This window comes from Eleutherodactylus coqui, chromosome 10 (assembly GCF_035609145.1).
Source record: "Eleutherodactylus coqui strain aEleCoq1 chromosome 10, aEleCoq1.hap1, whole genome shotgun sequence".
NCBI lineage: Eukaryota > Metazoa > Chordata > Amphibia > Anura > Eleutherodactylidae > Eleutherodactylus > Eleutherodactylus coqui.
In genome coordinates, this window is record NC_089846.1 from 87,857,279 (window position 1) to 87,877,836 (window position 20,558).

The 20,558-nt window shown below is 41.1% G+C and overlaps 1 protein-coding gene across 1 annotated transcript in view; it reads right to left on the minus strand.

Annotated features, from left to right (window-relative positions):
• The window catches only part of PCDH11X (protocadherin 11 X-linked), a 1,234,289-nt gene that overhangs the window by 681,922 nt on the left and 531,809 nt on the right, over positions 1-20,558 (minus strand). The gene's annotated exons all lie outside the window — the stretch shown is intronic.

A 20,558-nucleotide genomic window follows, 5' to 3' on the forward strand; every position in this document is an offset into this window, starting at 1 on the left:
TCTGAGAGCAGAGGATTCATGTATGCCGTATACTGGGATAGATGATGAAGCATGACGCAACCATTTAGTTTTAGTTGGATTTCACCTAAACAACATAACCATATTTTTCTTTTTAACAAAAAATAAACTACAAATCTGTGTATTAACGAACCCGGGAACCAAATATTATATAAATACTGGATCAGGTATGTGCTGAATGCAACAACTAAAGGCCCATTTAGACACAACGATAATCGCTCAAAAGATGTTGCTCAAGCGACTTTTGAGCGATAATCATTGTGTCATTTACAGCGCTGCCAGTGGAGGATGGAGAAGAGAAGCGGGGTATCCCCGCTTGTCTTCTGCATCCAGCTGTTCTCCGCTCTGAGTATCCGGCTGTTATACAGCCAAGTGCTCGGAGCGGAGGATGCAGCAGACAAGCGGGGAGTCCCTACTTGTCTTCTGCATCCAGCTGTTCTCTACTCCGAGCGCCCAGCTGTTATATGGCCGAGCGCTTGGAGCGGAGGATGCAGAAGACAAGTGGGGTCTCCTCGCTTGTCTTTTGCATCCAGATGTTTTCTGCATGGAGCAACTGGCTGTAATACAGCCGAGTGCTCCATGTCAGGTACGGAGAACAGAGCTGCACCACTCTGTTATTCATACCCAGCCTGTTATTAGAGAGTGGAATACAGCTGAAACAATAGTATCAGCTGTATCCGCTGTGAATCCCTGATAAGGCTCATCATCCTCTATTAGCACGCTGAAAGACAATGATGAGCAATGGGATAACAATGTTAGTTCAGTTACACACAATAATTATCGCTCAAAAGACGACTTTTGATTGAATTTTGAGCCATAATTATTGTGTCTAAATGGGCCTTAAAAAATATACAATTTACCACTATACTACAAAGTATGCAGGAAAATAAGCAAAAACCCAAGAATACACCGAACCAGGAACTGGGAAGTCAATTAAACTATCAGTTCGGTTGAAATAAAAAATACCACAAAATTTCTTACATCGACGTTTGAAATGTTTTAAATTAATGTAATGTTCTTTCTTCAAGCATTCAGCCAGCCAATTGGATTAGTGGGATCAGGTAACAGGAAAGTGCAGTCACATTGAGGGTTCTATGTGCGTCTTGCTACGAGAAGGAAAGTGTGTCCTGTGCTCTCTGGACAAAGAAATAAACGGCCTACAGGCTTTGTGTGCGTGCCCCCACAATGAAGTCACGTTGTGGTTCGTTCTGCTTACGTGGAAAGGCAGTTTGTCACTCAACTGTTCTAGTGTAAGGACCGCCGTGACCATCTCCTGGATGAGCTTTTCCATTGTTCAAGATCTGGTTAAGAAATAAAGTCTAATTTGAGTAGCAAACAACAGATTGAGGTATACCTGAACGCCCGATCCCTGAGCCAACCGAGTGGGACACGGCTCCCGCTATGAGCCCCCCCTATCCAACCATCTGGGAGAAGGAGGCGTTGACAGCTCCTGATGGCACCTAAAATCCATGACATCATGTAACATTGCCAATGCCTCCTCCTGCCCTGGCTCATACACAGCTAGAATCCTCAGATGCTCCTGTGCCACATATCACAGACAGGTGTGCAATTTGTGGTGAGGTCAGCTCAATGCTGGGCTGAAATAAATCAGCAGTTAACAGCCCGAAGGCGTGTTTGAGAAGTCAAGTGATCCTCCTAGGTGATGTCATATATCGGGATTTCTAGAAAGGTAGTAAAGCATAAAAAAAACATAATTCTCAATATGCCCTACCCACATAGCATGGTGGTAATGGCAGTTTAGGTGCCTAAATCCTGGTGACAAGATCCATTTAAGGAAGTTAGGACTACCCCTTTAAGGAATTACTAGAAATGAAAATGCCTAATATAAAAGCAAAAAGGAGCAGAATCTTTTTTTTTCTTCCAAAGAAAAGAAAATGGATTCCAGAAACCACGAGCGCTGCTCTGCAGCTACTGAAGGTAGAGGGTCAAAATCATAATCTACGAGGGATCAACTGCCCCATACAGAGCACAAATATGGAAACCCCTAAAGACATAAAACCCTAACCATCTGCAATAAAAACTGACTCTGCTTTCCTTGTAGATGAAATATACGAAGAACTGCAGAGCCTTTCTTCAGAGAAGATCGCTTCCTGCGGAGCCACCGCGCCGCTCCCATTGTTTGTGCCACTTTTGAGCGATCTCCCTGGAAAAAGCCGGCTGTTCGCTCCATATGCTTATTGTACCATTCATGTCCCACAGGTCACATCAGACAGTCACTTCTGTATGATCGCCGCACTTACGCTGCCCTGTTACATATGAATGAAGATGATATGAATTGCAAAGCAGAAGATTCAGAGATTCTCCGAGCGACCAGGTGCGGAAGAATTATCCTGTGTCAAAAAGTTCAAGTGATTTCAGACAGGTGTCTGTCAAGAGCCAAAAGATGGAGAAGAGCTTCATTAAGAGCATAATGGCAGCAAATCATCATCACCATCACAGGGTCATGTTTGTTGGAGGATCTCGGTGGGTGCTATACTAGAAGCAGTGAAGATTAAAGACACTCTAAGACTGCTGCCATTTGTCTTCACCAATTTCATGCACTGTAGAACTCCTTTGTTGGGGTCGGAGAAACTTACATACTTACCCTCGAATGATGAAGAGGACGCCAGGACTGTACACTTACATAGACAGAACATATCCACAGGAGGGATGATTTTGCTCATCTAGTAGTTCAAAAAGTTTCCAGATGCAATTTCCATAACATTTGTGCCTGAGTTAAAGCAGCGCTAACTTTTCTGACAACTTCTGCTCATCTACTAGCTCATGTTAGCCTCATCATTTCTGTAATATACTCACATTAAAAATGTTGTTGTTTTACCACTGTAAATCACGTTTGAAGTAGCTGCCACTAGGGGTCTCCCTTCCAGCTTCTCTGCAATCCACTCTTTGTTGTTAAGCACAGAGCTTCTATAATAACAAGGACACAGGGATGTTTTTCATAGCAAAAGGGGGATGAGCTATCTTCACAGGTGGCTCCCGTGCTCTCAGAGGCTGCAGGATGACAGAACTGCAGACACTGTGGTTACGATGTCCGCAATCTCTGCCACTCCTGTTCTTACAGCATCTGTGTGTGTGTGGTCTGTGTGTAGAAAGGTGAAAAAAACAAAAATAGGGATGTAGCTACCTGAATGGGTGAGTGATTTGGAAAAATTATAGATAGAGGAACGCATGGAAGATGTGATTCTTCTCTCTCGTTAAGATGGTGGGGAGTGGAAAAGGCCTAGTTGTTCTGGTGCAGCCAACCCAATGATAGTCGTACTGCAATGAGACTATTCTGATGGATTAGTGAAGAAAAAAATATGGTGGGTGTAATCGTGACTGATCGAAATATAAAATTTAGTACAATACAGAAAGTAAGCTCAGCTTATCCGTTTTATTTGAAACCAGCATAAAAAGACGTGTTTCGTGGCAACGCCCCTTCCTCGGTTATAGCTGGGGATACACCTTGTGTTGGCTATTGGTATGTGCATGGTGTACCAGGCAGAGAGCTGAGCGTACTTCTTGTATTGTTATTGAACTTGTATTTCGGTGAGCTGTGCCTACATCCATCACATGTTTTTCTTCACTAATCTGTCTCTGTGTGCGCACACATTATGGTAGGTTCACTAACCATTTAGCCAGAATGTCTCTAATGCCCCATTTAGGCACATAGATTATCGCTCAAAATCCGTTTTAACGATAAAAGTGAGCGATGGTTTTGATTTTAAAGATGGACGTTTGTAACCTAATGAAAATTGGTGAAAAATGGACCTAGCGGTCGGGGCATGTCAGTCGTTGTATTATCGGTGTGTAGTGTTTGCATTGAGAACTCCCCTCAAATTGCTGGATGACTGAATGATGTTATTTTAACCAAACAAAAAGCAAGCAGTCAAATGATGGATTTTAAGCAGACTTAAAGAGAACAAGGAGCGAATTGTTAATGAAAACTGCATGACGGGCACAAGATAGACACAACGATTATCGCTAAAACGATGGCTTTTGAGCGAATTTCAAGCGATAATGATTGTTTCTAAATGGGGCATAACTGTCTAATTGTCCTGGGAAAGCAGGTAATGCATCAGTGATGATTGGACCAGAGAGAGAGAGCAATGCAGCACTGAAAGTAAGGGCAAGGAAGTCAGCACAGTGAACTACTGGCAGAATGCTAGGCTTGCTACACGCCCTCTCACTGAAAGTCGACTGAAAACAGCAGAACAGCGGAAAAATGAGGAAGACCACCTTAAAGTGGTTTTCCATGAAAAATACTATTGACGACCTATCCTATTTGGACATATGAACATTATAGAGTGTGGTCTGCCACACAAGACCTCCTTCTATGTCCCATATCGGAGAGACGCTGAGTAAGAGTCGCTCCTGTTTTGGTGGACCTTCTGCTTCTCCATAATACTACATTTTCTGTACAAGTATTTCAGGCTTTCCACAGCTATTCCAGGCAAAATCAGCTCTTTGCGATTGATTCCAAATGAGTAACTCACATGTGCCACACATGTCCACAAATTGAGGTATTGTAACTCAGCCTGTTCACCTTAAAGCCAATACAGGGAGCAGTATCATAGTATTTATATTGTTGTACATGGGGAGCAGTATTATAGTAGTTATATTCTTGTACATAGGGGTCAGTATTATAGTAGTTATAGTCTTGTACTTAGGAAGCAGTATTATAGTAGTTATATTCTTGTACATAGGAGGCAGTATTATAGTAATTATATTTTTGTTTATATGAGGCAGTATTATAGTAGTTATATTCTTGTACATAGGGGGCAGTATTATAGTAGTTATACTCTTGTATATAGGAGCAGTATTATAGTAGTTATATTCTTGTACATAGGGGGCAGTATTATAGTAGTTATATTCTTGTACATAGGGGGCAGTATTATAGTAGTTATATTCTTATACATAGGAGGCAGTATTATAGTAGTTTTATTGTTGCACATAGGAGCAATATTATAGTAGTTATATTCTTGTACATTGGAGCAGTATTATAGTAGTTATATTCTTGTACATAGGAGCAGTATTAAAGTAGTTATATTTTTGTACATAGGGGCAGTGTTATAGTAGTTATATTCTTGGCCATAGGGTCAGTATTATAGTAGTTATATTCTTGTACATAGGGGGCAGTATTATAGTAGTTATATTCTTATACATAGGAGGCAGTATTATAGTAGTTTTATTGTTGCACATAGGAGCAATATTATAGTAGTTATATTCTTGTACATTGGAGCAGTATTATAGTAGTTATATTCTTGTACATAGGAGCAGTATTAAAGTAGTTATATTTTTGTACATAGGGGCAGTGTTATAGTAGTTATATTCTTGGCCATAGGGTCAGTATTATAGTAGTTATATTCTTGTACATAGGAGGCAGTATTATAGTAGTTATATTCTTGTTCATAGGAGGCAGTATTATAGTAGTTATATTCTTGTACATAGGAGCAGTATTATAGTTCTTATATTCTTGTACATAGCAGGCAGTATTATAGTAGTTATATTCTTGTACATAGGGGCAGTATTATAGTAGCTATAGTCTTGTACATAGGGGGCTATATTATAGTAGTTATATTCTTGTACATAGGAGCAGTATTATAGTACTTATATACTTGTACATAGGAGCAGTATTATAGTAGTTATATTCTTGTACATAGGGGACAGTACTATAGTAGTTATATTCTTGTACATAGGGGACAGTGTTATAGCAGTTCTATTCTTGTACATAGGAGGCAGTATTATAGTAGTTATATTCTTGTACATAGGAGCAGTATTATAGTAGTTATATTCTTGTACATAGGGGGCAGTATTATAGTAGTTATATTCTTGTACATAGGGGACAGTTTTTCAGTAGTTATATTCTTGTACATAGGAGCAGTATTATAGTAGTTATATTCTTGTACATAGCAGGCAGTATTATAGTAGTTTTATTCTTGTACATAGGGGACAGTTTTTCAGTAGTTATATTCTTGTACATAGGAGCAGTATTATAGTAGTTATATTCTTGTACATAGGGAGCAGTATTATAGTAGTTATATTCTTGTATATAGGAGCAGTATTATAGTAGTTACATTCTTGTACAGAGGTGGCAGTATTATAGTAGTTATATTCTTGTACATAGGGGGGAGTATTATAGTAGTTATATTCTTGTACAGAGGTGGCAGTATTATCGTAGTTATATTCTTGTACAAAGGCAGCAGTATTATAGATACATTGCCATTAGGTATAGTTTTAGAACAGCTTGACATTTACCAGTTTGATGCAAATGTTATTGGTTACAGAACATTTCTTATGCATTTATCTATTAATCATTACAGAATGCTGCTACAATTTTCACGACTCTTTTAGGTTAATTGTTGTTCAGGAAATGTGTCTTGTATTGAAGCCATTGATGTGTCCTTTTTTATGAATATTTCTAAACCCCATTTACAATGAGTCTTCATAAAAAAGCTTAACCTTTATGATGTTTTAACAAAATAATGTGTGAATAACGTCTACCATTTAGTCGTTTATGTGTCTGTTATCCGTCTCCTGCCTTTGTTTTTGGTGATTGTGAAAAATTCAATTTTACCTTCAGAATTAATTAGCAAATTTTGTGTTAACTTGTGTTCACTCATTATAGTCTCATCAAGAGGCCATTACCATAATGATAAAAAAGAGTATTTGTATTCCCATAACCAATTTGCACTTAGTGAACTGCTCATTTCGAGACCAGGAGAGGTTTACAAAATAGACTTGGCACTTGTGTGACACTTTCTGTTCAATTATACAGCAGAGGAAGTGAGCCACGAGGAGACTGATGAGAACTGACATCCAAGAGGGAATTGGCGGCCCCACCTGATAATATCACAGAGAAAGGCGCAAGCGAGTCACCGGTTCATTCATTACAAGAGAATCCCAAAAAGGAAAAGCAATTCCAAAGTAAAGAATACAATTGGTGATGAGCGTGTATAATGTCCCCCATGTGAGAAGACTTTATAATATATGTTGGCGAGCGGCCAGCGGCACATAGAATTGTCCCTTCAGGACTCAAGATAAAGCCGGGTTCAATTTCCTTATGAACGGCTAATTAACTCGCTCTTAAATACCACATGGACAATGGCTACAATTAAAAATGATCATGCAAGTCACATAAAAAAAACATATGTCTTCACTCTGGATGGCAATGCCAATCAAGGAGCTGCTCTACAAATGATATGGACAAACGAGTGGACTGAGTACTGAAGCAATTAGCGCCTGGGGAACCAACAGCTAAAAAGGAACATGAGGTGAACTTCTGCCCAATATGGCTGATTGGTGTATCCAATGTTTCAAGACTCCTGAGACCTTTCAATATACACATATAGACTTGACTATACTACTGGTTTCAGCCAAGAATACTCTCCCCTGTGCCCTCACATATAAAATATCATCCATGAATCACCTGACCTGATGGTCGAACCACAGTGAGGCCATTCATGAAGAGGACAAGAATTGTTGCCTTTCGGAATGGACTTTTTCAAAATAGTGTTCCATTTCTACATGGTTCATTTTTGTCTTCATTTTAATAACTTTTTGTGTTTTATTAAAAGGGTTGTCTAACTTTTTAAAATTAACTTTTTCATCCCCCTTACCCTAAAATGTCATGAAGATGGAATATGGATCTGCCTTTCCGCACACTGGTTCGGCTATGGGCTAACTGAGGTGGCAGCACCTAGGAAACCCCGGTTTTCACTCTGAACCCCTCCAAGCGGATACAGGCTTTGCTTTGGGGTCTCCAAGCCATTAAATGCACAGATAGCCCCATTGTGTGGCTGCTGATGCTGAACTGGGCCAAGGCAGAATTCAGGGAGCAAGTGGAGGAAAAAGCAGCAGAATATTGGTGACCCTAGCAGCTGCAGGAACAGGTGAGCCACAAAGGAAGCATGCTGTGACATAAACTATATATTATGAATATACTTACTGTGGTGACGGAGCTGCAGGTCTATGACATTTGACCTGTAACATCACCGAGTCTTCTGACCCTGATGATGTATTGTAAAAAGGTCACATGGACTTCTAATGTAGAATCCCAGGACTGTTAATGGCTTATGTGCAGGATAGGCTATCAATAGTAGATCAGCTGTATGTCAGGCCGCTATGCTCATGCATTCAGTGGATTTTTGCAGGAAGCAGACAGCTCCTACTGTAGCTGCCAGGCTTGCTATTGCAGACTAAGTTCTGATTGAAGTAAATAAGAACTTTGCCTGCAGTACCAAGCCTGGCCACTGGAGTGTGAACAGAGTCATTTGCTTCCTGCAGAAATCAGCTCAGTGTATGAATACACTGGCCTGGCACACAGCGGATCGTCAGGGGTTCCTGTTGGCAAACCTCCACTGATCTACTATTGATAGCCTATCCTATGAATAGACCATAAGTAGTTTACAACTGGACAACTCCTTTAATCAGTACTCAGCACAAGGGCTGGACAAATATCTGTCTGGGATGATTTAGTGAATCCTGCACTGAGCAGGGGGTCGGACGCTATGACCCTGGAGGTCCCTTCCAACTCTACCGGTCTATGAGTCTATGAGTCAAATATTATCATCTGTAGGGGAAAAGAACTAACCAGCCAATACAATTTTGTTGAGAAGATGCAAAGGTCACCCTCCGACCTCCTTCCTCAATGAGATAAAGCTTGATGCTCCTGGGCCTCTATGTAAAGGCTATATAAGGTTCCCCCATAACTGTCAAGTGTTATTTATAATACTGCTGTCTTATGAGATGGAGTCCTTAGGACCACCTGAGGCACGAAGATCTGGCTGCATCTGCAATCCCTGAATCACTTACAGTATCCCCTCCAATTTCATACATTTACAAACATATCTGTAATATTACTAAGGTTCTTCTGATGACTCCCAAATCCACAGATGTGTTCTGACATTGATAACATACTTGTGGGAATTACTACAATTCAATACTTCCTCTGCTTCACTTGTACAGATAAGTAGAACACTCAACATTTGATTTACCAGGAATTGTAATGAGTCAGAAGCATTCATATTTCATAATATAAGTAATAAAGGCTGGAGCCCCTACATGTGATCTGATATGTAGGGAACATTTTTATTTTATTTGTAGATAACAGTATGTTCCTTTGCCTGCAGAGCCCCCACCTAATGGAAAAGGTGTAATATACAGTGAATGGCCCCTTTATTAGATCCCTCGGACCTGTCACGATTGGTGCTTCCATGTATGCAAATTAGGACGTGACCCCAAAGTGCAGCATAAAATCATATGAAAAGTTTTCTGTGGATCAGTTTCAGTGTGGATCCACATTAGATGGAAAATCCAGCGATCTGAGCGACTTCCAATGAGGTCTGTTCATCGGTGCTAGACTAGCTAGGGTCGGAATTTGTTCTTTAGCACAGATGGGTTATAACAGATGATCAGTTCCAGTGCCATTGTGTCTAAAGCAAAAAAAGGAGACTCCAGGGGCAAAAAAATCACAAAAAATGTATCACTGAGCAGCAGAAAATCATTGCCTGGTGAGATGAATCCACATTTCTGTTGGATAATGCTATTAGCATGGGCAGAATTTGGTGCAAGCAGTGTGAATTGAAGACCTCTTTCTAATAGCTATTCAGACATATTAGTACTTCCATCTAATATGCCATCTGCATGGGCCAGTACTCCTGCAAAATAATTTTAACACCTAGTAGAATGTATGCCATTTTTTGAGTTCTGAAGACCAAAGGAGATCCAACATTCTAGTAGGTCAGAGGCTCTAATAAACCCCTTCCTATCAGGCTGGTAGAGGTGCAGTAATGTGTTGGAAGGTTCTCTTGGCAAAGCCTAGGCACTGATACCTGTGGATGATTGTCACAAAAATTTACTGCAGTTCTGAAAACCAAAGGAGTTCCAATGCGGTACCAGATGGGCGTCTCTACTACAGTCTCCAACCAGGGTATGATATGTTCCTGGGGTTTATAGATGATCAACTTAGATCCAAACAAGCCTGAAATCAGTCAGCAGAGGCTAAAATAGATCCATTGATTTCTATAGGGAGAATAAGGCTGTGTATAATAAATCTGTCTGAATGTGGACCGTGAGATTCTCCATTCATTTTCAATGAATCAAGACTGTAAATTATCTTAATTTCCATTATCCCAAACTGTTTTTTTTGCCAACCTACATGCACTGCCTGTGTATCACATAGAGGAAGTCTCCTATATTGGCAAATACTGTATGGCTTCTTGTGACCAACAACGTTAGAAGTCAATGGATGGGCTTGAGGAACCTTCTATGAAGGAAGCCACAATGTATTCAGCAGGGTGTATGATACAAATTATATCACGCCGATGCTATTAGCTCAACTTTTATTTGTTTATGAAGCATTGAGGTGTCTCCCATCCCATACTAATAATTTGTTGACTTCCCACTCACTAAAGCATTTAAAGTGACAGACAGCATCAGTCTCTTGGGATATTCAGTTGCCAGATCACAAGTAATTTGTCACAGTGATCGTATAATTAAGCGCATTATTCTTGTTTAGAAAGACATTGAACACTCCGACAGCCTCGGCTAGAAAAAAAACCTCTCTTGTCTTCCATTCCCTTAGTTCTTTCATGTTGAGAGACCTTCAGGGAAGGCCAAAAGATTTTATTTCCATCACACGAGCGGAATCCAATAGCACCTCTCTTTATTCAAAGTTAATTCTACACGACAGTTTTTCAGGATTTCTCTTCTATAACCCAATGGCTCCAGCTACAATTGGTACTCATTTGTCCAGATCTGCCTCCAGATTGGCTGTTCGACTGTTATTTGACATCAGCTGAATATTAAAGAGCATCTTCTGATAAAATAATCTACAAATTCAGCATTGAAGTTATGGCCTTCAGTCGTCCTATTCTGTCAGTCAAACAATTGATTAAAAAGTAACTGCATTTCTTTAAAAAAACTTTTGACATATCGGAGCGACATATCAAAAGTTTTGATCAGTAGGAATCTTGCTGCTGAGACTCCTATGATGGGGGCTTACCTGAGTGTTGTGCCCCTTCAGTTGTCATTGTTGCTTACCAGCTCCTTTTGCCAGGAGAAGACGGATGCCTAGAGGTCTATAGACCTTCATGCAGCCATCTTCAGCTTCTGAGAGGAACCAACATGCAGTATAGACAGTTAAGGCGGCACAACACTCGGGTGAGTGCTGCAGCCCCCTCATTACAGCAATCAGCAGGGGTCCTCAGTAGCAGGATGCCTACTGATCAAAACTTTTGAAATGCCAAAAGTTTATAAAAAGTGCAGTTACTCTAAATTTTTCCTTCATTTCATCTGTTATTTGGGAAAAAGTTGTGTCAGTTCAAAATGGCCACCTTTACATTCCCAAATGAGGTACAACCCTGCTTCCTAAATCCTGAGAATGCCAAACATGTATATTTAAAACAAAATCCCATTTGTCCACCCTTAAAGGTGCATATCACAGCACACATAGGTTTTAGGCAAAATACAGGTGTGTCTGGCCTTTCGGTAATTTTGTATAGGACTGTAGAGATGAGCGAACGTACTCGGTAAGGGCGATTTCGCAATCGAGCACCGCGATTTTCGAGTACTTCACTACTCGGGTGAAAAGTACTCGGGTGCGCTGTGGGGCGGGGGGTTGCAGAGGGGAGTGGGGGGTAGCAGCGGGGAACAGGGGGGAGCCCTCTCTCTCTCCCTCTCCCCCCCACTCCCCTCTGCAACCCCCCGCTCACCCACAGCGCACCCGAGTACTTTTTACCCGAGTAGTGAAGTACTCGAAAATCGCGGTGCTCGATTGCGAAATCGCCCTTACCGAGTACGTTCGCTCATCTCTAACTGCATCTTTTCATGATGCACGTTCAATGCATCATCATGACATGCTAGCCAAACCTTAGACAGGATGGAATCCACATCACAACCAATAGGCACACATAGTATTAATATCCTTGTTTTTCCAAAGGTCATCATTTCGGTACATGTAGAACCAAGAGGAAAGGTAAGGAAGGACACATCTGTATCACCATCAGGCAGTGCGTGTTTGACAATTCAACATGTGCACAAACCTCTGTTTCATGCTGGAATCACATAGAGATACAAGATGAGTCCATTTATTTACAGTATATGGATGTCAAAATTTGGTACCTGGATGCCATATATGTCAGTGATCTAAAGGAATTCTCCATTATTACTGCCTCAAGATACAAGGCTCAAGAAAATAATCAGCTGCCCCTAGGAAAACCAAAGAGGTTTTTCACTTCTATGTGAGAAATATAGAAATTAAAAAATGTATGGTAAAAGAACAAAAACTTTCTGTTTGCTTGTAGTGAGTGGAAAAGTAGATTGTCTACATTCGATGGCTATAAAATCCATGTCGATCATGTGCTTCTTGCACAGGTCCATGGCTTGTTTCACTACTCAAATTTAAGTCAAAACACAGTAGCGAGTAGCAGTGCAAAAAAGAAGCTTAATTCAGCGGCAGTATGTGAAGACCGCCTATCCATGGTCCTTCTTCTAACAGGCCATCTAGCAGTGTGAGCAGGATTAAATCAGAATAGTTTTTTTTTTTTTTTTTTTTAACAGTAGGCAATGAAAGTTTCCAAGTAGACAAGCAGGGATCTTGCAAATTGTAAGAAATTGAAAAATGAATTTTCAAAACCTTTTACATTTCTGAATACTTTAGATGTTGCATTGCTAAGTTTTGTAATGGTTACAATCAGCAGGAATTCTCATGGCTTCTAGTTTGTTGATAGTTACTATATAGCTATCCCACAGCCAATGCATTAGAGTAGGTCAGCTGACCACACTGCTGCAGATCGGCCTCATTTGGAAAGCAGTTACTGATTGGATAGCTTCTCTTTAAATATTCTTGGTTTCTGTAGCATGTTGCTGGTTATAGTATAAGCTATATGCATTTTATTTCTGGGATTCTTGCATGCATCTAGTGTCTTGTTCCTAGTTAAGTTTTGTTTCTTGTCAGTGATTTTTTTTCTTCTGGGCTTATTTCTAGTTCACCCCTTGCTTTTAAGCTTTGATATTTGTTGTTTTGTTCCTGGTTGTATGTTGCCTTTGTTTTCCTTCTTAGTTCAGCCTTGCAAAAGTAAGTTTTCTTATCTTTGGGTTTTAAAGCCTTCTCATTATTTGTCAAGGTCACTGTTTGAATTAGGAATATATTTAGGGATTCTCAGGGACAGTGGTGTCTGGTGTTAGGGTCAGTGGCAGTGATAGATTATAGAAAAACTTATGGAAAACTAGATCAGATATTATCAGTTTGCTATTATCTAATAAACATCAGCCATCTGCTCCATTATCTGAATACTATCACTGTTATGCATCTGCTCTTTTATCTGACTACCATCCCCATTATTTGCCTGGTCTATTAGCTGAATACCATCACTCTTCTACACCTTTATAACTCTGTTATCACCCTCATCCATTTAGTCCATTATTTGACCACCATCACCATCATCCTTTAACCCTTTGCAATCCAATTTTGGATTCAGGGTTTCCTATGAGGCGTTCTCTTTCTGCCATTTTACAATGGTGCCATCTGCTGGCTAGAGCCAGTACTGAAGTATGTGACATGCTGGAGAGGCCCCCGACAACAAAGCGGCCAGTAATTTACAGTAAGAATACCCTGCCGGACGTCTTCCTACATCGGAGCTACACAGGCTTCAATCAGAATGTTGAAAGAAGACAGACAGTGGATTGGAAAGGGTTAAGGCTCATTTACACTGAAAGATGGTCGCTCAAAATTCACTCAAACGGGAGTTTGAGTGACAGTTTTGAGCATTCACTTTGCATAAAATCTTAAGTAGCTAATTAGTTACTTAAGATTTTATTAGAATGTAAATGAAGACTCCTGCTGTATCCTGATGACAGCAGGAATGCTGTTATTTGCAAATAGCTGCTTTGTTCCCAAAGCTGTCAGCGGTATCCTGCTGAGAACTCAGAGTGAGATACCAGCTAAAAGAATACTATCAGCGGTATCCCTCTAAGAACTCAGTATGCAGCACTGATAAGGCTCGTCGTTGACTTCAAGCTTGCTTAAAGTCAGCGATGAACATATAGTGCATGAAAAGTGCACAATTGGAGCACATTTATACACAACGATCATCGATCAAAAGATGGCTTTTGAGGAAATTTTGAGCATTGTGTCTAAATGGTCCTTTAGTGCCATGATCTGATTGCCATCGCCATTCTTTTTCTGTCAAGTATTGTCACGTTCCTATTGTTGCATCTCACCTACAAGTGTTGATAAGTGTTCATATTACTGCTCATTCAACTGTCCAGCTGTTACATAATTCGGCTCCATGTTAAGACCTGGGGATGTCGGGGTATTGGGAGGCACCATTAGTAGTTAGGAAAGGTGACTGCATCTTTTATCCAGGAGGCATTGTTACAATAACTGCACCCTCCTCACTCTACAACAATCAGACTAGAATAAAAGTCTTTCCCGAGCTCTGCACTTAACCCAATGCACGGAAACATAATTGTTTATGAAGCCGCCTAACTTTGTCTGTAAACTACTTCTTTGCTTTAGCGCACTCTGTCACAAACAAACTGCTTTTACTACCTGCTGCTTGACATTCGCTCTGATGAAAGGTCACATTTTAAAACTATTATGTTGTCATGTCACTCAACGAGCCCTTTTTATCCCCCCTCCTCGCCTTTATAATAAATTTACATATTTGAGACGAAGCCATGTGCACGTTCCTGTTTTTTTCCAGTGCATTTCATCTGGAATACCAATCAATAGACTGTCATGAACCACGCAGGTCGTAAATTGCTGACGCTCGTTTTTGCAATGACTACAGATACATGGTTATGTCAGGGAACCTTGACTCAAATCCTAAATGGAACACACTGTTTGACAGGCCCGTAGGTTGGCACTAAGCACACAATGGATGTAATTCGCTTTTATGATTGTGACCCACTGTTTTAAAGTATTTTAATACATGTCAAGTAAGTGCCTTGCCTGCGGTACTATATATCAACGCTGCGAGAGCGAATGTACAATGAGGGGTACTCAAGGACAATGTAGCACTTTCAACTAGGCACAAAAGACATCATGATATTACTTAATAAGATTTGCACACAAAGTTCTTTCTTTTCCGACTCTTAGTTTCTCAGCGTGAACCCAACACATTAGAAAATGCATCTACGTAAAAAAAAAAAAACATGGCCTCGGGCACGCCATGGGCTAGGAAGTTCTGGGTTCTCTGGGTGCACCACATTTAAACATTTTTTCGCCTTTATACTCTTAGAAGATTAAAAACAGATTTTTTGGCATTTAGATAAAAAAGGTCAGGAGCTGGGAAAAAGAGAAGGGAAAAAAAAAAGCTTTTATTCATTGTATATCTGAAGCCTATCTATAGGAGAAAATAATCTCAGGATATTTGGCTAACCGAGTCCTTTGAAAGCTATAGGAGATTTTTAAGTGGCTCTTCAGAGGCTATATGTTAGCGTGTTCTGGAATGATGAAGAACCCGTAAGACTCTACCTGAAATAGTCTCCATATAGAGGTAGCACACAATAAAGTAACATTTCAAGAGCAATATATTCTCTAGAACACAGCAGACCTGGAAGCTCCTGGGCCCTAACGCTGGAACGTTAACACAATCCCCAATGAACATAAATACTGGGCTCCTCATATAGAGCAAATGTGTTTTAGACCCCTCAATCTCTAGGGCCCAGTTGCAGCTGAAAGCTTGATACCCTTACAGTTCTGCCCCTGACTCTACTGCATAGATAATTAGTAAGTGACTCTATGATAACTTGCTAAATATCTATTTTTATTCAACATTTTTGTAAGCAACGTAAAAAAACCCAAAATAAAATAATGCAAAAAGATGCAGCAAAGTCCAGATAAACATTAGTTAATCATCACTGCACTTTCAAGAAACTTGTGCTTCTGTGGTAGAACCATACAACATACAAATCACTTTATTTAATGATGTTTTGTGCTGGAAAGTTATCTCTAAAGTGTTCCTCTAATTTGCTGTCCACTGCCTGTTGTCAAGGGAAACAGAGACACCGAGACAAATAACAGGAAGAGGAAAAGGGTGATTAATAGAGATGAGCGAGCATACTCGCTAAGGCAAACTACTCAAGCGAGTAGTGCCTTATGCGAGTATATGCCCGCTCGTCTCTAAAGACTCAGGTGCCGGCAGGTGAGAGCATTGAGTTGCAGGAGTGAGCGGAGGGGAGAGAGTGAGAGAGATCTCGCCCCCGTTCCTCCCTGCTCTCCCCAGCCACTCCCTGCACCCTGCCGACACCCGAATCTTTTGAGACGAGCGGGCAGGTACTCGCATAAGGCACTACTCACTCAAGTAGTTTGCCTTAGCGAGTATGCTCGCTCATCTCTAGTGATTAATCATGCTGCTCATAGTGAGGAAAGGAAGGAGATTCACACAGACGTGTTTGCTGCAGCTTCTAGTAAGTGTTTTATCGCACAGCAGTGCTAGTTTCATATCTTTGCTGTTCAGTATTACTGTACAAAGTCTTCAATGCTTCTGCTTCTCTGTATACGTGACTGTTTTTTACTCTAACTTTGCTTCTGTAGATTAACAAATCCTCAGCTGCCCATTGATTGGTTAAAGGGCTAGGTATAAAAGGCATGTGCTGTTCTTGGACTCTGGTGTGACCCAGCAGCTTCTGCAGAGAGCCTTGTGAGGGGTGAGCTGCCTTACTGGAGAGCTAGATTTTTCCTGTACCAGATAAAGAGAGTGAAAATCAGATTCCTGGAGTGGGGCTTCCAAGCTGTTGTAACACAAGTGCCAGAGAGAAGTCTGCTGATCATCCAAGGAAATCTCAGCTGTAATTACTGACTGCAAGTGCTGAGCTGTCACCTGGAGAGAGACCACCAGCGACAGCAGATAACCTGAGAACAAGTATCTGCATATACACGTTTTGGTGGTGTGTGATCATTAGTACAATCACCCAGGCTCTTCACCAGCAAAACAGATTATAATGACTTCATCACTGTACAGCCCCCCCAAAGGTACTGTGCAGCTATTTAACCCTGGCCAGGGTTAACCATTTATTGACTGAGAATTCTATTATGCATGCACAATATTAAAGGGGTTGTCTGAGTAATTTATTATTGTCTGAGTAGTTTATTGGTAAACATATACTCACCTCTCCCTTCTCCCACTGTATTCTGCGGCACTGCTCGGCCCTCCATGCCTGTGTTTCTGCAGTCTTATCACAGGCACTGCAGCCAATAACAGAGCTCAACAATCGAGTGTTGAGCTCTGTTATTGGCTGCATAGCTTGTGATATCCTGTAAACAAGCTGAGGCCACCTGTAAATGGGACATCGGAGGGGAGACCCAAAGTAGCGCCGCAGGACACAGCAGGAGCGGGATGGGGCGAGTCTATGACCATTTCTATGTTACTGCATACAGAAAAGGTTTCACTAATAAGCTATAACTTGGAAAACCCCTTTAACAATACTCTTTTTGTAGGGTATGGACTGAGTTATAGCATTACCTGAACATTTGTAAACTTTTTGTATTGTATCCAAATAATACTGTTATATGTTATTGACATATTATTCCTTATCTTACATTGAATAATGCCTTTTTTGTTCAACTGAACCAATGTAAAGCCTCTACATAACTGGCATCATATTCTGCACCTGTTACACAGCCTGCAAAGGGGAGAACGGGTGATGAATGCAGGATAAAGGTCATATAATGGCCAGATAAAGCGTTAATCCTCATGTACCCACAGCCACGTATCCTGAAAAGTCATCTGAAAGTGTGGGCACAGCTTAAAGGGGTTTTCCAGGGAGAATACTATTGCTGAGTTATCATCAAGATAGATCATCAGTAGTTGATCGGCTGGGGCCGTCACTCAGGACCCCGACCGATCAGCTGAGTGGGCGCATGCTGTCAGCGTCGCAAATACACAGAGGTCGGAGCGGAAGCAGTAAAAAGTCTCTGCGCCGACCTCTGTGAAGTGGCCAGTGCTTGCAACTGCAGGCACAGCTCGCGTTACTTTCAATGGGAGCCGTGCCTGCAGTTACAAGCGCCGGCCACTACACCGAGGTCGGCGCAAGGGTTTCACTCCGACCTCTGTGTATTTGTGGCGCTGACAGCATGCGCCCGCTCAGCTGATCGGCCAGGGTCCTGAGCGATCTCTTTAACTACAAAGATAATTAGCCAGTGACACTAGAAAGAATTAGTGAGTGACACTAGTGATGGTGACGTAGTAACTCGCTAAGTAACCTTTTTGAAATTTCTCTTTAGTTTTTAGGAAATAATCAACTTAAAGCTTACACATACATACAATTAGTATAACACTTGCTGCATGCTATTATCTGCAGAGTTCAAGGGATACTAAGCAAGCGACATTAATGTAACTATATAGCTCTATTAGCTCTGTTTCTGACCATTTATTGGTCTCTGACAATTCTGTAAATGAAGACTACATACACTGTAGGTGCCAGTTTTAGTATGTGGTGTTTGTTCCAATGGAGATGCTACTATAAGTGTCACGATAATTAGTAACATTACTGTAAATGGTTAACTACTATAAATGTACAGTAGCAAACAGTGGGACTACTATCAGCGCTGGATTAATGTCTATTCTGTATCTTTGTATCTGCACTTCTCCTCTAATTAGTCTTAGATAATTATCTACAAACATACTACACACAAATACAAAGGGACAAATTGGCGAATGTCATCATCTGTAGGGTTAGCGACAATATTGTAACTTACTAAAGATGTTCTAATGGGTTTTTGCTCAACAAATGGTCTGTGATAAGAATATACAATATATTACGTTTTCATGAAATAGACTCCAAATTCAAATTTATTACAGTGAAGTAGCTGCAGAGCCCCCCAATTAAAGGTACTAGCTGTAAACTATACTGGAAAAAACAGGCGAGCAACCAACTACTGCCAAGACCCTGTGTTATATTAATTTTTGCCCCAAAAGAAGTGCTAGGTCTTACTTTGGGGGGATGTCTTAATATACTTACGTAACATGCTTGGTCAAGGTCCCTCCTGCTGCTCTCCGGAAGTCCTTGCAGTCCTCGGCCGTCCACAGATCATCGCTTACTTGTTTTTCTGGGATTCATAAATACTGCCTCTAGGAAGCCATGGCTCTAATGGTTTAGTCGAGCGCTGCATTCATTGGCTAAGCAGCGGTCAAAGAACCAATCACAGCCATCGCGTTATGGGGGCAGGATTTATGAATTGGCTGAGCAGTGGCATTGATTGGCCAATTCATAAATCCTGCCCCTACAACAGAATGGCTGTGATTGTTTAATCGAACCCTGCATTGATTGGCTGAGAGCGGTTAAAGAACCAATCACAGCCATTGCATTGGTTCATCGAGCACTGCAATGATTGGTTCTCGAGCACTGCTCAGCCAATCAGAGCCATTGCTTGTTGGAGGTAGGATTTAAGAATCCCGTAACCAGGAAGTGATCTTCTATGGGTGGCCGAGGTCTGCGGGAAGTGCGTCGGAGCTCCGGAGAGCAGCAGTAGAGACTTTGACTGAGCCTGCTAGGTAATGTATTCCTTTATTTTTATTGTAATGTAGCTAAGGTTTATTTTTGGGGTAGTGCTTATATTTCAAGCCTCCCTGAAAATCAAGGGTAGGTCTTATTTTCAGGGTAGGTCTTATTTCATGGGAAACAGGGTAGGATCAGGTGGTGAGTCAAAAAAGGGGGATAGATGTAGCAAAGCTTAAAGGGGTTTTCCAGGCAGTGCCTGCTGTCAGTGCCGGAATACGACCCTGTATATTGGCCCACGTTGTAATTGCAGGCTGGGGTCCTATTGATTTCAATGAGAGCTGTGCCTGCAATTGTGAGCACCGGCCGTTACAGAGGGCTCAGAGCAGCGACTATCTCAAAGTACCTGGAGTACTTCTCAAGTGATGTCATCTCGACACCTGGGAACTACTTGGCTTTATGGCTCACTCAGACGAGCGTATTTATCCTGCGTATTACGTATTCTTTTAAAGTAGTACACAGCAAATACACGTGTAACATGCATATTTACTGCATATTTTATGCACCAGATCATGATATTGGTGTGTAATATGCAACAAAATAGGACATGCTACGTTTTTATGCATGTGAAAAAATCAGGCCTGAACAGCCCAATGTAAAGCAATGGCCTTTTAGCGTTGCATATTAGACACACAAAAAACATGCTAAAAACTATTTTGGTGAGTTAGCCTTTATGTTCTCAAATTAGTCAACTTTTCAGTCTGCATAAATTCCTATGTGATGGACTCATAAGGAAGACACAGACACTCATATCACAGTTACTGATGATGATCACACAGCTCCTTCTTCCTTCTGACTCTATACTTATGGACTGTAGCTTTTTAAGTAAGTGTAGATTACAGAAGGTAATGACAGTGTTCCCACTGCAGGCAGAGATGATACTCGCTCTAGCAGATCATGTGATGCTGTACTGATATGTCACGGGATTGATAACACAGTGTAGAGAAAGAGAAAGCAGGAAAAGTCTCAACATCAGGGTGGTGCCTGATAAGCATCTGACAGGAGGCTGCACTGCAAGGAAGTGGCTGCAATAC